The sequence below is a fragment of the Elephantulus edwardii genome, unplaced genomic scaffold (genome assembly GCF_000299155.1).
Source record: "Elephantulus edwardii isolate Elephantulus edwardi_28Jun2011 unplaced genomic scaffold, EleEdw1.0 scaffold00100, whole genome shotgun sequence".
NCBI lineage: Eukaryota > Metazoa > Chordata > Mammalia > Macroscelidea > Macroscelididae > Elephantulus > Elephantulus edwardii.
The window spans coordinates 4,235,315-4,253,996 of record NW_006399850.1 but is presented as its reverse complement, the minus strand read 5'-3'; the positions used below and the strand labels follow the sequence as shown (position 1 = coordinate 4,253,996).

Sequence of the window (18,682 nt, the reverse complement as noted above, 5' to 3'; positions counted from 1 at the left end):
TGAGTCGCAAACGACTCGACGGCACATAACAACTACAACAACAGCGTCAAGGGTAGTCAAGTAATATACACACTATGATTTTCAGTTTTCTAGAACTATATTTTGTGTGTTCCTTGTTTCAATTATTAATGGATGTTTGCAGCTGTTTCTTCTTCTGAGTGGTGCCACATCAGCAACTGAAGGTTAGAAAAAAAATCTATCTCACAAATATCATCACTTAGGTTAATTGTACTTTGCTGTTGCTCTCTAGTCACACGAATCTATGAGCAGCTCAGTGGGGAAAAGATGGGCAATCTCCTCCCATGTGATTTCAACCTCATGAACTTACTGGACAATCAACAGTTCTATCCCAGTCATATTTTCAGTGCCTTCCATCCTGAGGGGCTCACCTTTCAGCACTAAGTTAGATAATGTTCTCCTGTTATTTAAAGTTTTCACTGGCCTATTATTTCAGAATCGATGTCCAATTCTGCTTCCTGTCTGCCTTAGCTTGGAAGTTCTAATGAAATCTGTGCACTACGGTGACCTTGCTAGTATTTGATACAGCAGTGACATAGCTTCCAAAACCAAAACCAATGGAACAAATTGACAGAATACAGGTAGAGTTAATGAACAATTGCAATAGTCTTTTGCTAAGAGCTAACCCTCATGCAGCTTTTTAAAAATTCTTAAAAAACATTATATATTCATTTGCATACAAAATTCATATACATTGTGTTTCATTCATGTAGATTATGTTTCACACATTCCTTCATTCACATTGTTTCATATCATTCATATACATTGTGTTTTACATAATCAATCACCATTGATCTATGCCTATTACCCCACCTTTTCAGGTCCCCACTGGATATTTTCTAATTCTTTCACCCCTTCCCTCTCCACCAAATTCTGTTATCCTAGTGATTCTCCTTCTCTCCCACCCCACATATACTTTGCCCCCATTTTCCTCCTCCTGTTCTCCTTTGGGACTTTTATATACATTTTACTAGTTATCTTTCTATTTTTACAAGAATTTTTTTTTTTTTTAATTTTGTGTGCGTGTACCGTCAAATCAGATCTGACTGGTACAGGAGGATATTGCGCCTCCTTCTCTGGCCGAGCGTCTGGTGGATTTGAACCGTGTTCCTCTGGGATTGCAGTGCAGCTTCTTGCCACTAGGCCACCAGAGCTCCCCAAATTTTTTAAAAAATCTTTAAATTTTTAAAAAACATCTTGTATTTGTCCACTGTTGCACATTTCCTCCCTTCCCCACCCCTCCCACAGTCCACTGTGCAACACCCCTCTTGTTTCAGCACAATAATGGTCTTGTGCAGTATTTGTCCTTATCAGACTGAGTTCCCTCAGCATAATGCATTCTAAACCCTCCAATATTACGTAGTAATTTACAAAATAATTTCTTCTTAGTGCTATATAATATTCCACTGCGTGAATGTACCATCATTACTAATATTCCTACTATATGCTGTTTCCAGCTTCTCATGACCGAACTTTTAAATATTCACCCCCTAGACCAATTCAAGCTCTGGTGGCCTAGTGGCAAGAAACTGTGCTGCAATTCGAAAGGCACGCAGTTCAAGGCCACTAGATGCTCCGCAGGAGAAAGAAGGGCAATCTCTTCCTGTAAGATTAATTGCCTCTGAAAAGCCACTGGAGGGTCAGCTATGTGTTGGTTCAGACTTTATTGTCCACAGCAACAACAGCTCAACTCAGGCAATTTTTTCCAATTTGGGTGATATAATTTCAAGAACTTATTAATTTGTCCAGTGAAGGAATTAGATATTGTCTTCTGAAGAATGACAACTCTCAAAAGACAGCTTTGACATTTGCCAATCTTAAGAGATACAGCTTTTAAGAATAATCTTTAACATTCAGAATGAATTCAGACTTCTGGCACTAAATCCCACAGAAAGTGCTTAATTATTTAGGAAACTGTCCTATAATTTAAATTGCTATCATTATAAAGAAATTGTCATAGGCTTGTCTACTATTTCTATATAAGAATCCTTAGAAGCCCTTCTTTTGCTTTGCAGTTTCTTAAAGCTAATTTTGATCAATTTTATAACTACTACCTGTTAACACTGTTCTCAAAATGAACTTTAATATTTTTACCTCATAAATGTGTAAGTTAGGTTTACAAAAAGGGAAAACAAAATTAGCTCTTAACATAGAATGAAAAGACATTCTATTAATCCCACCTTGTTTCTCTTTACCCTTAGTCAACAAATCATATTGAATTTCTCTCTAATATTTAAAAAATGAAATCTGTTCTTCCAATCTCACTGCTAGCAGCCAAGACCAACTGAGTGCTGTAGATTGTGATATTGTTATGATTGGTTCTTCTTAAAATTTTTGGGTTTTCCCCCCATTCACACTGTGTTTCATATGATCATTCCTATTATGTCTTAGAAAAAGACACACTGTCTTATAAAATTAGTCACTGTTGATCTATGCTCACTATTACCCCATCATTTCAGTTACTCACTGGATCTTTCCTTTTCCTTTATTAACCCTCTACATCCACCAAATTCTGTGACACTGTGGTTTCCTCCCCTTCCCACTCTTAGCCCCCAACCCGTCCCCTCCTCTTAGCTCCCCACCCCATCCCCTCCTCTTCTCTCTTTGGAATTTATACACATCTTACTAGTTATCCTTCTGTTTTACTGTCTTATGCTGTATTTGTCCTTTTGAGCCCAGGTTAGTTCACTCAGCACAATGTTCTCTAGCTTCTTCCATGTTTTATAGTATTTTTAAGTCATTGCTCGTGATTGCTGCATCGTATGTTATGACTGATTCTTAATTGGTACTATCACCCGTAACACCAATCTGTTTCAACTCATCTTCTATAATGTAATATGACAGATTTATTGTTGTTAAGTATTGTTGAACCAGCTCTAGCTTATAGCAACCAAGAATACAACTAAACAAAATCCCACAATTCTCAGGCATCCTCACAATCTCTACCATGTTTAAGCTCACTGTTGTAACCATTTTGTCAGACCATCTCATTGAGGATGTTTCTTTTTCCCCCTTTTTTGATCCTATACTTTTTAAAAAGCATAATATCCTCAGGGGACTCACCTTCCTGATAACATGCTCAAAATATGAGAGGGGAAAATCTCACCATTCTTCTTCCAAGACAGATTTGTTTGTTCTTTTGGCAATCTGTGTTATATTTAATATTATTGACCAACACCACAATTGAAAGGTACTGATTCTCCACTAATACTTTTTATTTAATCTCCAACTTTTACAGAATGTTCTTTTCTACAACCTTGCTTGCTAAAAATAAGAACTTGAAACTCTTGCTGTAGAAGATCAAAGTCTATAGCCTTCAATACAAGTTGCATCTCAACATCAAGAAAACACAAATCTTCAACATTGTGCTTACAGACAATATCATGATAGACGGAGAAGAGCTATAATTTGTCAGTGATTTAATCTAACTTGGATCCATGATAAACACTCCTGGCATTAGCAGTTAGGAAATGAAAAGATATATTACACTGGGAAAATGTGCCTTAAGGGACCTCTCCAAAATGCTAAAGAGAAAGAAGGTAAGTTTAAAGACTAAGGTGGACCTGATACAAAACATTATCTTCTCAATTATCTGTATGCAACTGAAAGTTGGACAATAAGTCAAGATAATAAAAGAAGAATTGATGCTTTTGAGTTGTGGTATTGAAGAAGAGCACCAAATATCCCCCTGGACTGCCAAAAGGACAAATATGTTTTGGGAAAGGTGTAGTGAAGCCTGGTCCCGGCGCTATGCTCCCCGCAAAGAAGGATGGTGAGAAGAAGAAAGGCCATTCTGTCATCAACAAAGTGGTGACCAGAGAGGACACCATTAACATTGACAAGCGCATCCATGGAGTGGGATTTAAGAAGCATGCTCCTCGGGCACTCAAGGAGACCCAGAAATTTGCCATGAAGGAGATGGGAACACCAGATGTTCACACTGACATCAGGCTTAACACAGCTGTTTGGGCCAAAGGAATAAGGAATATCCCCTATCGCATCCGTGTACGGTTGTCTAGAAAACATGATGAGGATGAAGATTCCCCATACGTACAGTGTATACAAGCTGCATACACTGGTTACCTATGTACCTGTCACCACCTTCAAAGATCTATAGACCGTCAATGTGGATGAAAACTAACAGCTGATTGTCAAATAAAATTATAAAACTGTCAAAAAAGAAAAGAAAAGGTGTAGTGAGGGTGCTCTTTGGAGGCAAGGCGAATGAAACTTCATCTCACACTTTGGGTATAATGTCAGGAAGGACCAGTCCTTGGAAAAGGATGCCATGCTTGGAAAGGTGGAGGGTTTGGTGAAGGATGGGAGGACCTTCAGTGAGCTGTATCGACACAGTGACTGTAACCACAGGCTTGAGTATGTTCGAGATGATGAGGTTAACACACGATAGCGCCAAGTTCAGATTCACCGTTTCTAAGGTTGCAATGAGTCATAGTCAACTCAAAGGCACTTAATATCATTTTCCTCAAGTAATTGCTGTTTAAAATACTACAATAGGTTCTTATTTCCTATCATTTGAAATCTAAGTGTCTTTGCTTACTTCTGAAGGCTCTCAGTAATCCAGTTTAGCCCTGTTTATTTTATTGCAACCCACAGGAACCTCTTTTCCTGCCAACCTGACCTAGGTACTGTCTCTGCCGTAATTATATGCCCTCTTTTACCTCTATTTCACTTTTCCGGATTCTTTGATTTATGCCTTCTTATATTTTTCTGTGCTGATTAATACCTTACCCTACTGCAGACCAAGGTACAGTCTTCACTAAACAAGTAATAAGATATGTGGCTTTACTATAGTCTACAGAATAAAAAAGAATGGATAAAATATATTATAGACACAAGATGACAAGATACTCTTTAACTCAACAATTCCACTTCCAGGAATTTGTACCCCCTCCACTAATTGAAGAAATGTGAAATATTTAATTATGTGGATGCTCACCACAGTATTATTTGAAAACAACTAACAATGCCATACATTTCTTAGGACAAGGGCTATAGAACATTATTTTTTACTTATTTAATGGTATTTAATCATGTTAGGAGAAAAGGTGTCCCCTTGACTATAAAACTAGAATTCATCTTGTTAATTATTGTTACCTTTTTGCCAAATTGTTCCCATATGCTACCTAATTTCAATACTACTATATACTTAAAAGATTTAAAGATTTAGTCACATGAACTTGTCAAAAGCACTAGTCTGCCATTTTCATCTGCTTACTGAGAACAGGGAATAATTTAACATTCCCAAAGGCAAGTTATTCACTCTTCTTTAAACTCTCTCAATCTGAACTACTGTAGGGGAGTTCCCTGATGAACACATTTCAGCTTTAGCTCATACTGATCTAGTATTTATCTTCTGGAAGAAGAGAACTATGTATGTGTTTGTATTTACATATATATTTATTTTTTATACATACTTTTAAATTTTGAATACAAGTGTCTTAGGACTCGTACACAAGGACACTCAAACTGATTTCTATCTATGACTATATACTTATCTATAACTATACCTGTCTACACATACACACACACACACACACACACACAATGGTGCTCTGGTGGCAAAATGTACTATATGCTGAGCTGCTAAAAGAAAGATCAATGAAGGACATCGTGCTTGGGAGGGTGGAGGGACAGCGCAGGAGGGGAAGGCCCTCTCTGAGGTAGATTGATTCAGTGACTGGGATAATCGGGATGGGAGTGTCAGAGACAGTGCAATTGGCACAGGACAGAGCAGAGTTTAGGGCTGTTGTTCATAGGGTCGCTATGAGTCGCAAGTGACTCGACGGCACATAACAACAACAACAACAACAGTTTCTCTTCAAGAGGTGAGGGAGTCTGCTCTCATTAAGATTTATAGACTTGGAAATCCCAGTGGAGAATATGAATTGACTTGAAGACAATGTGCTTGGTTTTTCTTTTGTAAATCATAGGGAAAGAAGCCCTGATTTCCCAAGTGATTAAACTGCACACCAGCTAACTGAAAGGTCAGTGGTTCTAACTTACCAGTCATTCCTTGGAAGAAAGAATTGGCAGTCAGTTTCTGCAAAGACCATAGCTTTGGAAACCCTATTGGGCAGTTGAACTGCATCCCATATGGCTCCTATGAGTTAGAATTGACTCAATGGCAATGAGTTGTGTTTTTTGTTTGGTAACACAGAGTTTTGGAGCTCCGATGTCCTAGTGGCAAGAAGCTGCGCTGCAATCCTGAAGGCAAGGGCACCAGTTGCTCCATGGGAGAAGGATGGGCAATCTCTCCCTGTGTGATTAACTGCCTCTGAAAACCCACCAGAGGGTTTGCTATGGGTTGGTTCCAACGTAATGGTAAACAACAACAACATATAATTTATGAAAATGTATTTTATAACTAGAAAACAAGATAAAATTATTGAAACCATATAATTCATCAACCCACTCTGTTAAAAGGTAAAAGGAGTTAAAAGGTATTATATGGTGTCCAAAGCTGGGCATTTACACAGAAGCAGACTGCTACATGTTTCTTCCATGGAGCAACTGATGGGTTTGAACTTCTGACCTTTTTGTTAGCAACCAAAGGATTTAACAGCAGGGTTTCTTCTACAGCCAACTCAGGAAAAACAAAGAAAAAAACCCAACAACCCAAACCCACAAATCAAAACAAAAATCAAAACCGAAACCCACGAAAAAATAAACGCAAACCTGAAAACAACCAGAAATACCAACCCCTTCTGTTGAAGCTGATTCACAGCTGACCCTCTAGTTCTATCCCTACTGGATCTGCTAGATCATTTGGTATTCCTATACTTAACTTTTTGAGGAACTGCCAAACTGTTTTCCACGGATACTATACCATTTTACAATCTTACTATTAATGGATGTTGTTATTATGTGTTGAGCGGAACCTATTCATGGCTGAGCTCTCAGTGGGTTTTCAGAGGTTGTAAATCATACAGATGGAGTTTCGTATCTTTCTCCTGTGGAGCAGCTGGGGGATTTGAAAGATGAGCTTTTGGTTTAGCAGCACAGCTTCTTACCACTAGGCCATTAGAACTGTCTCTGAAGGGAGCTCTGGTGGCCTAGTGGCAAGAAACTTCACTGTAATCCCAGAGGTATGTGGTTCAAATCCACCAGATGCTCTGCTGGAAAAGGAGGGCCAATCTCCTCCTGTACCAGTCAGATCTGGTTTGACGGTACACACACACAAAATAATAAAGTAAAATAAAAAATTTAAAAAAACCAACAAAACTCTTTCTGAGTAGAGGAGGGTTCCAGATTGTCTATGTCCTTACTGAGACCTGCTATTTTCTGCCTTTTTAATCATAGTCATCCCAATGGGAATGAAGTAGCATCTCAGTCTGGTGTTGCTGTGTATCCATCTCTCTGACTTCCTGATGGCTAAAGACAGTGAGTATATTTTCTTGTACTTTTTGGCCATCTGGATTTATTTTTGGGTGAAATTTGTATCCAAGCCTATATATGTATTGATTTTTCCCCCCCTGCCACAAGACACTTTTAATTATGATTATCTCTGCGGTGATAAATGTTATGTATCATTGAGCCAATAGAAAAAAAATCACTGTTTATTTAATATACTTTAGTATTTGTTGACAGTTTGTGTAGTTAAAAAGTTAAAGAGGAAAAAGATATAATCTGGAAAAATGAAAAGCACTTTCCCACTTATTACTGGGGTCTATCTGTCCATTCTTTTGAATTTCATGTGTTGAAGAACAGGATACTGAAAAAAAGAGTATTTTCATAAAAATCTTCTCTTTCCATGAAAATAGATTCATGTTAAGTGAAGATTCAAATCATTTTAATAAGGATCTTTGAAAGCTATCCTAAACACTAAACCACTTTTAGTTTAAAGAAGAGTTGATTGACTTTTCTCACTCAATTTATAGTCTAGTCTATGCAAGATTTATGTGTAGAATAATTTTCTAAAGATTCAAACTATACTTTTATAATGTTTAGTATTATTTTGAAACTGACAATCAGTGCTTGGAAAGTCTGTGAGGAAGTTGGTAGTTTTTAAAAGGCAATTTTCTTCCTGGTTACATCATTGTAAGTTTTTCATTATGTATTAAAAAAAAATGCATTCAAAGACCTGGAGAGAGTGAAGTAGTGGGCAGAGGGCCAACTAATTTGCATTTTGGCTCCAATGAAGTACTCCAAAGCGATTTTAATTCTGGCCATGGTTTGTCCTCTCTGTGGCCCATCCCTAAAGGCTAGTTGGAGCCTGTAAAAAAAGGATACCTTTCCAGAGAAAACCACAAATCCCTCTATCTAAAAACTCTTTAATGTATGGCATTTGATTTTTTTTTGTTCCTTTTTACTTAATCTAACTAATAGGTGGTTACGCATTTCACTAAACCTAAAACTTAAATGACTTGTGAGTTTCAGCAAAAAATTTTTAACAGTAGGATCAAGTTTTAGGGACTTACTGAAATATAAAAAGTTCCCACATGTGACAAATCCCTCATAAAGCTTAGTTGACTAAATTATCTGTATTATACAATAGCACATACAGAATAATGAACTCAAAGTTTGACTTAAACTTGGAGAGGTTAGCATTAAAGCAAATTGTTAAACTTATATAGCAATAAAGGCACTATCACATTTTTCTGAGTGTGTGATTCAATTATGCCTAAAACTGAACAACTTTAGTACCTACAGTATCTTTGAAATACTACTATAAAAAGCCCCTATGATTACTTTCCTTTTTTTTTTTGTTGATAGTCACCATTGCTGATAAATTGCCAATGTGTCATCACAAAGGAATGGGTTCAACTGAAATGGGTTCAATTTCCATAGTGGCTATTATGTTTGATGTTTCTGAGTACATTTTGACTCACCACACTTCCATGTAACAGAAGAATTGCTCCCCAGGATTCCCTAGGCTGTGTGTAAACTGTACTTGAGCAGACAGTGATGTCTGTCTCCTGTGAGTCAATGGGCTGATATGAACTGCCAGTCTTTGACTAGCAGCCTAGTGCTTTACTGCTGTACCACCAGGGCTCTGGTTGATATCACAAACACAAAAATAATGTAAATCCTTAAATGGATATATTTACTGCTGATTCATCAAGCTCAACTGCCTTTTTATAGACAAATGGCCAACAGATGTTCAGATAATATTGCCTGGTCTTCCACTCTCACCATAGTGGGGCGCTTAAGGAAAAAACCCAAAATTTCCCATTTTTTCAAGTACGACGTAATTCCTTGCCTGGATTCTCTTTGTATTAATCTTGATTTAAAATAGGTAAAAAAAAATCACTTTCCCTGCTTTGTTTCCTACACTAGTTTGTACTTAAGGGTTTTAAATTTCAAATTTATTTTTTTAATTGAGATTTTTATATGAACTTGGATTTCCATTCATTTTTCTTCTGAATTGGACTTTCTTTCCCTGAATTGGACTTGACAATAGTCAGTGAGTGTGAGTAATTAATAAGAAGTCTGATACATGGGTGATGCTTAAAAATGTTTGTTAAACAAATCATGTGTGCACTGGTCATCCACAGCTGGAAGGGCAGTGTCTGACCCGAGCCTGGATCTACTTTCTCAGAACATCATGGGATGAAGCAGCAAAGAAGTTGCCATTCTTTGCATTAAACGGAATGCCTTCTACAGGGATCCAGGCTTCTGATAGAGACAAGCGTGTTGGATTCCTCAGTGATGGTGGACTCCTCACCAAAACCCCCCAGGAAGCTACTTCCATGCTTAAAGGTGAAGACGCCTCAGGAACATGTGCCCGTGATGGGGGTGGTGGTGTCAGGTGTCAGTGCTGCTCCTGCCTCTCAGATTCTAGCCCTGAAATCCTTGTTGTTGTTGTTATGTGCCGTCGAGTCGTTTCCGACTCATAGCGACCCTATGCACAACAGCCCTAAACCCTGCTCTATCCTGCGCCAACTGCACCGCCTCTGACACACCCATCCCGATTACCCCAGTCACCGAATCAATCCATCTCATAGAGGGTCTTCCCCTCCTGCGCTGTCCCTCCACCCTCCCAAGCATGATGTCCCTCTCCAAGGACCCGTCCCTCCTGGCAACATGTCCAAAGTATGTCAGACGAAGCCCCAGAATCCTTGCGTCCAAGGAGTAGCTTGGTTTAATCCTCTCCACGATGAATCTGTTTGTTTTCCTGGCAGTCCATGGTACATTCAGTACCCTTCTCCAGCACCACAGCTCAAAAGCATCCACTCTCCTTTTGTCCTCCCTAGTCATTGTCCAACTCTCTGATGCATAACAAGCGATTGCAAATACCATGGCCTGTATCAGGCGCACCTTAGTCTCCAGAGAGACACTGTTGCTCCTGAGTACCTTAGAGAGGTCCCTAATAGCAGACTTTCCCATCGCGATACGCTTTTTGATCTCCTGACTGCTGGTGCCAAGAGTGCTGACTGTGGAGCCGAGCAAACTGAAGTTGTGAACACTCTCAATCTCTTCGTCATCCATCCTGACGCTGCCAATTGGTCCAGTGGCGAGAATCTTTGTCTTCTTGACATTGAGCCTCAGTCCATACTGAGGCTGCAGTCCTTGACCCCTAGAAGGGCTTAATCCAGGCCCTACTTGCTGCTGCCTTTGATTCGGATCTGCTAGAAGATGAGGAGAGCAAGCCATTTCTGAAGATTCTCCATGAAGACAAGACCCTTGACCGTGTTATCCATGACCTCATCCAGAAACTTTCTCCTCAAACCAGTAACGTCTGATCCACATTGTCAACAACTGTGTATATGAAGTGTTTGAGGACTTGGAGGCAAAGATGGAAGAGTCTGGAAAACAGCTATTTCAGTCTGTTCTCCATCTGATGGAAAACAGTCCTTGCATTAACAATTACAAATTTTAATAATTTCCACACAGCAGATAAGAGTAAAGAACTCAAAACCCTGGATTGTACTGATGAGAAAAAGGTCCTTGAGTGGGGTCAAGAGAAGAAGAAATGGAATGTGTTGCACATCCACGGTATGTATATCATGGCACTGTCTTGCATCCAGCCGAGGCTCAGAAAGTACTCAGGAATACTGATGTTATGAGAGAAATTCAGAAACTCTGAAAACAAGCAATTTCTTTTCCTGGGTTGTGGCTGGAGCATGGATAAAACCACTTTCCAAGCCCTTTTCCTGGAGGCTGTCAAGCATCAGACTGGTCTAGACATTTCATATTGGTTTGGAGAAGAGACGTAGATGAGTTCAAGAAGCTGAGAGAAAAAATGATGGACAAAGGGATTAAGGTCATCTCTATTGGGAATGAATATGCTGATCTTCCAGAATATTTTAAGCTATTGACATTTGAGATCTTTACAAAAGGTAGATCAGAGATGGCAAAAGAAGGTCAGCTAAATGGCTCATCTGCAGGACACAGTGAAATAAGACACAATGATATGCATGGCTCTGGAATCTCTATGAACTTTGGGAAATGACGATGGTTATAGAAAGGCTTCAGGCCTTTTGTTCATAGGGTTGCTATGAGTTGTGTTCAACTCGACAGCAATCAACAACAACAGCATGTGAGAGACAGCTATAGAAATCATCACTGACCAAGCTGTGAGGCCCTACCATGGACAGTGTTTAATAAACAAATACTTATAAGGAACCCACCCAACAAGTACCAAACCCAGAAGTTGAAAGTGGGGGTCCAGCTTAATCCTTTGTGTGGGGTGGTTCTTGATGTTCTGCTGCCTGTTCTAGTTCAAGAGTGCCTGAAAAAGCCCAGCCTCCCCACCCCACTGCCGCACTTGCTGTGTCCACACAGCTGACCAATGGTCCTCCACTGACCGTGGCTGCAGCCTCTTTACAAAGGACTGCGATCCAGAAGCCATGGAGTCATCGTCGACTTGTCTACAGTTTTGTACTCCTTATTTTGTCTTTCAGTTAAACTCAATGGCTTTTTAAATACATGACTTAAAGCTCTAGTTTTCTAGATCTTTTTCAGTATACAGTATTTTACATAACTGAGCTGCATTAAAAGCCTGTTCATTTACTTCTGAAAAAAAAAAAGTGAGAAACACAGTGTATATAAACTTGACACTGCATACAAATTCTGAATGCAAACCAATAAAAAAGGAAAATTAAAAATTGTTAAATGAAGACAAAATAAAAATGATCATTATAGTCAATATTAAAACTGGAAAATTTTTAAAATCACGGCCTTTGTTGTGTGAATGAGTAATAATCTTCTAACTCTTATCAACCTCTTCTTCCATCTTTTTATATGGAATGAAATACACTTGTTTATGCTTAGATTGTTTACTTCACAAAAACTAGGACCATTGGGTGAACAATGATAAATTTCTGTAAGATATAGAAAGTGTATCAGGAAAAAGTTTCGATGCTAACTTTCATCATGGAAGTTGGAACTCATTAAAGAATTAGCTAAATGGGTTAGTTATTGAGAATTGATATTAATCAGTAAGATAATTTATTAATTCCCTTAAAATGTGGAAGGTGACATGACTACTATAAATTCCTTGATATATTCATCTTAGTCTAAGAATATTTACTTAATCAGATAGTTTACTTTGTTTCATCTGTTGCTGAAATAAAATGTTTAAATATTTTATTGCATTTTTACTATCATAATATGATATATAAAATGTATGAAACCAATATAAAAGTTTCATTACGAAAGACAAAAATTTTATTAAGAGGTCCTAGTTTCACTCTTGAACAAGAAATATGATTCATATCTATTAATTTGTTTAGATACCTCTGATGTATAATCCTTCAGAACAATTATTTTTAAAATGTATTCCTAGGAAATAAACATTTTTTATTGTTTTACTTATTTATTGGATACATTATTCAAAAATGATAAGCAATACTACAACCAATTTCTATTACACATAAAATGATGTATTCTATGAAAGGCAAATGTTTTCAGAGTCAATATAATCACAACATATTTATTTTTTGACCCATGTGTTCACTGGCAGTTTGCTTATAACTGCTTCATAAAGATGAGAGTTTGTATATTACAACAAGGCTTTATTGATTTATTTGCAGAATATACTATGCATAGTCAGTAAACTGGAAAAGCTAGCTCTGGGGCTACTATCAAATAACAGAGACTTGTAGAATACTTCAGAGAAAAATCAGAATGCTGGCACAGGAAAGAGAAATGGTGTAAACTGGACTAGCAAAGACCAATATTTAGCAAGTTCACTAACACAAACAAATTAGGTCTTAGAGTTGTATACTTTGTCCAGGATAATAGACATATTTATTTAGCATTTTAGGGCATACAGTCAGCTATTCTATAAAAAATTATTGTTGTTGATAAGTGCCATCGAGTAAGTATGACTCAAAGACCCTATGAAAAGAGACCTGACCCTACCTTATCCTGTGCTAACCTCATAATCTCTGACACACTAGAGTCCACTGCTGAAGTCACTGTTTTGTCCATGTCGTTGCGGGTTTTCCTCTACTTCACTGACCCTCCCTCCATATTTCCAAGCATGATGTCCCTTTCCAAGAAACAGCCCCCCTGCTACATGTCTAAAGTATGATTACATTTCTCTTAATTTTAAAAATCTTGAAGACACGTAAAGAAACTTAACATTTATTTTATGTAATGCAGTACATGATTTTTCCATCAAAATATTCTTTCCTCTCAATAATTTATATGCCAATTTAATTACTTCGGGTTAATGCACTGGGTTTACTACATATTTGTTGTTGTTGTTGTTAGGTGCCATCAAGTAGAGTACAACTCATAGAGACCCCACGAACAAAAGATATGGACCTTGTTCTATCCTGCGTCATCCTAGTACTTCCTGATACACAAGAGCCCACTGCTGCAGTCATCATATCAATCAACTTGGTTGAGGGTCTTCCTCTCCTTCGCCGACCCTCCACCCTTCCTAGCATCATGTCCTTCTCCAAGGAAGAGCCCCTCCTAGCAACATGCCCAAAATATGTGAGGTGAATTCTAATCCGGCTGCATTCTTTCCAAGACATAGCTGTTTGTTCTCTTGGCCATCATTGCTCTTCTCCAACACCACAGCTCAAAAGCATGGATTCTTTTCCTGTCATCCTTATTCACTGTCCAGCTCTCAGATGCATAGTAAATAATGAGAAAGACATGGCCTGAATCAGATGTACCTTATTCCTCAAACTATTCCTCAATAATTTGGAGAGGTCCCTAACTGCAGATTTTCCCCAGTGCAATGTGTCTCCTTATTTCCTGCTTGCTGGTACCAAGGTTGTTAACTGTGGATCCAAGCAAGATGAAGCTGCTGACAGTTTCAGTCTCCTCTCCATCCATCATGATGTTGCCTATTGGTACAGTGATTAAGAACCTTTGTTTTTCTGACAGTGAGATGCAGTCTATACTCAAGGCTATATTCCTTGATCTTCTGCAACAAGTATTACAAGCCTTCCTCACTTTCAGCAAGCAAGGTTGTATCATCTGCATAATATAGGTTACTGATGAGTCTCTCTCCAATGCTGATGCCACACTTCTCAGAGAGTCCAGCTTCTTGGATAATTTGCTCAGGATAGAGACTGAATAGGTATGGAGAGATAATACAACCCTAGTACACTCCCTTCCCAATTCCAAACCATGCAGTGCTCCTCTGCTCTATTTGCACAACAGCCTCCTGGTCTAGGTATAGCTGGCATATGACCGCAATCAAGAACTATGGGATTCCCATTCTCCTTGTAAGCCACAGCCTGTTATGATCCCACACAGTCTGCAATAATGGGCATAATCACCGAGAGTGAGGATGATGCAGTACTGAGTAGGGTTGAGTTCTGTGGAAAAAATCAGATCTGACTCAATGTGCCCTAATAACAACAACGACAATAACAATAACACATCTCTGTTATTTTTTGTTTAGTAAGTAATCAAATTTGGATGTCAGTTTGAGGACTAAGGTACATCTGATTCAGGCCATGGTCTTTCCAATTACTAGCTATTCACCCGAGACCTGGACAATAAATAAGGATGACAGAAAAAGAATTGATACCTTTGAGCTGTGGTGTTGGAGAAGAGTACTGATCATCCCATGGACGGCCAAGAGAACGAACAGGTATGTCTTGGAGAGGGTACAGCTGGAGTGCCCTTTTGAGGCAAGAATGATCAGGCTTTGCTTCACGTACTTTGGACATATTGCTAGGAGGTGCTATTCCTTGGAGAGGAACATGATGTTGGGAAGGGTGGAGGGTCAGCGAATTAGAGGAAGACTCTCAACTAGGTGGACTGACACGGTGACTCCTGCAGTGGGCTCTTGTGTGTCAGGAGGAAGTGTGAGGATGGCACAGGATCAGACAGGGTTCATATCTTTTGTTCATAGGGTTGCTATGAGTCGTACTCGACTTGATGGCACCTAACAACAACAACTAACGAAAATACACTTTTTAAAAACAAAGTTTACTAAAACAAAAAAATGCTTAAATTGATAAAGAACAACAGGAAAGTTGTACAAATTACATAATAAAATGCTCTAAATCACTTCTCCCCCCCATTTTGCAATCTGAAAATTCACAGTACGCTGTGTAGCTAAAGGTGGTTATGTCTGTTCTGAGCTTTATTTTGCAGCCCAAGTATAAAACTATAAAACTTTCTCACCCTTTTAAAATTGAACACACTACACCACCGGGGATCTGACCGGTAACTTAGAGAAAGAAAAAACAACAACAACAACAACAACAACAACAAAACCAAAAAAACCCACCAACAAAGAAATGCCCCCAAACAAAACCACCTTTACATATATACTGATATTGAAATACAAAGCAATAAAGGGCATACAAATAAATCTGCAAATTCACTTCAAGATTGTCAATTGCATTTATTTGATCACGTCTCACAGTGCCTATGATGTTGTGGTGGATCATAGAGTCAGTTCCGACCCACAGATGACCCTTCAGTGTGTTTTCAAAGGAAGTTAATCAGACAGGAGGAAATTGCCCATCTGGCTGTTTAAAAAGTAAGGGTAAATATACTAGGAAACGGAAGAGAAATTTCCAAAATCCATTGCCTTTGAGTGTATTCTAACTCATGGCAAGATTTCATCAGGTTTGTGAGGTCCATCTGAATCTGAGTATACTGCCTTATACTTGCTCCCACGTAGCTGACGGGTCTAAACCGTGGATCATTCCTTTAGCAGTATAACATGTGACCCACTATTCCACCTCTAGTATTTAATTTTTAAAGGAAAATGTTGAGTTTCAAATATCACACAAGCAGTTACTTAACATCACATGTAAGTTTTAATCTCTTATATTATTTTGTGACTTGAAGTTAAATTATGATAAATTTAACAAATAATGCTTTTTAATAGCTGAAATAAGAGTATGTGATATGAAATAGTATGAGTATTAAAAAAATATTTAATGAAAATTTATAGATCAATTTAAATGAAAATATTTTCTTTATCTTATACATGTAAAAAGAAAACGTTTTAAAGAACACTTAGAATGACTCCTATCTGACCCTCCAGCAGACCTTCAGAGGCTGACATCACCTGAGAGGAGCTTTCTCATCTTTCTCCGGTGGAGCAGCCAGTGAGTGCAAACCATGTGCCTTTGGGTTGACAGCCAACTCCTTACCCACTAGGCAACTAGAGTTCCCATTACAGAGTGGAAAAAAAGAATATATTTTTACTTATTAGAGGGATCAAGAACCAAGGAAGGCTGGGAAGCATTGCTAAGGTTTTCTTTATCAATTTAAATCCAGAAAAGTTTCAATTAATGATGGAGGAAGTGAATCACTGATTTTTATAAGGCCAAGTGAAATGCAGCAAGCAAGAAAAACTGGTTAGTTTTATTAAGGTATCTTATTAAGATGGCTTATTAAGCTACTCACTATTGTTTTCATAGGGCTTTAGACTAATACTACACTTTAAAATGTAGGATTCTTTCCTTCCTAACTTTCATAAAAGTCATATATAATTAGTACTGAATGAAATTTTCTAATGTCAACATTTAAAATTTTGATTTACAGAGAATACAAATCAACCTTATTCAAGTTTAATTCAAAAGACTGGCAACATCCTTTGGGAGAGACTAGTACAGATAATATATCAATGCAACTTCAAACTTCAGACTAAGCCATAGGCCTACCAAGCAGAGTAATATTAATATGGCATCATCATAGTCATTTTTCTACCTGATTTATCTGTGTGTCATAAAAGGCATGCATTGTAAAATTATGATATACTTGTGTAGCTTCTATAATTGAACTGGGACCCTAGTACTGATAGACCTGATAGGTAGTCAACAGAGTGTGAAAGATAAACAAAATCATGACCAAGCAACATTTAACAAAGACTTGCAAATGCAATGATGTGAAGAAAAGTATTCAAGGGCACGCTTTGTTAGGACAGTTGTTGTTAGGTGCCATGAAGTCAACTATGACACATAGCAACCCTATGAACCAGCAGATCTGAGCGGCGCCCTATCATCACTGCATGCTCTAGTTCATTGTGAAAGTCACTGTGTCAATCTAGCTTCTTGAAGGTCTTCCTCTCTGTCTCTGAGCCTCCCCCTTTCCCAATATGATGTCCTTTTCCAGGGACTGGGTCCTCCTTACATGTTCAAAATACACTGATACAGTAAGTTCCTGGAATATTCCTCTTTTGAGCAACTCATACTTGTCCTGTAATGTTATATAAATTTGAATCACTTTGCAATGACAGAATCAGTTCTTACCTGCAAAAACTTCAACACAAACACTTCCACTTGTTGCAAATGTAAGTTTTAATTCATTAAAAAGATTAGTATTTTTTCTTGTTGCTGTGGTGTGCCAAATCTGAACCCACCCATAGCTGACCCTCCAGTGGGTTTTTAGAGGCAATAAGACACATGATAGGAGATTTCCCATCCTTCTCCCATGGAACAGCTAGCTGGTGGACTTGTGCCTTTGAGACTGTGGTGTAGCTTCTTACTAGGCCACCAAGCTCCCGTAAGCCTTGTTTTCCTTGTTGTTAGGGGCTCTCGAGTTGAGTAGGATTCTTAGTGGCCGTATGAACAGCAGATCTGAAAGCTGTACTATGCTGTGTGATCCTCTCTCTGGCACACTCAAGTGCACTGCTGTAGTCACTGTGTCATTCTACTTGGCTGAAGGTCTTCCTCTGCTTCACAATGCTGCTTTTCAAAGCTCACTGTCCTGCAAGGAACAGCCTCTCCTAGCAACATGCCCAAAGCATGTGAGACAAAGCTTTGCCATCCTTGCCTCCAAGGAATACTCTGGCTCCACGTTCTCAAAGACATAACTGTTTGTTCTTCTGGCAGTCCATGGGACCATGGGATATTAAATACTTTTCTCCAACCCCACAAGTCAAAGGCATGAATTCTTCTTGTGTCATCTTTATTAACTGCCCACCTCTCAGGTGCATAGCAAGTACATGATAGACTGAATCAGGCACATCTGAGTCCTCAAATACCATTGCTCTTCGATAATTTGGAGCGGTCCTTAACCTTAAGTGTAATATAGCTCCTGATCTCCTGACTGTTAGTACCAAGTGTACTGATTGGATCTAAGTATGATCAAGGCATTGACAGTTTCAATCTTTTCACCATCTATCATGACGTTGCCTGTAAGTTCTGTGGTAAGAATTTTTTCAGATGGCTATGCTAACAAGCACATGAAGAAATGCTCAAAATCCCTAGCCCTAAGAGAGATGCAAATTAAAACAACTATGAGATATCATCTCACCCCAGTCAAAATA

The 18,682-nt window shown here is 38.5% G+C and overlaps 1 protein-coding gene and 1 pseudogene across 1 annotated transcript in view; one reads left to right on the top strand and one right to left on the bottom strand.

Moving 5' to 3' along the window:
- Nucleotides 1-18,682, bottom strand: part of MIPOL1 (mirror-image polydactyly 1) — a 358,287-nt gene that overhangs the window by 20,561 nt on the left and 319,044 nt on the right. The gene's annotated exons all lie outside the window — the stretch shown is intronic.
- LOC102854966 lies at nucleotides 9,630-11,886 on the top strand (annotated as a pseudogene).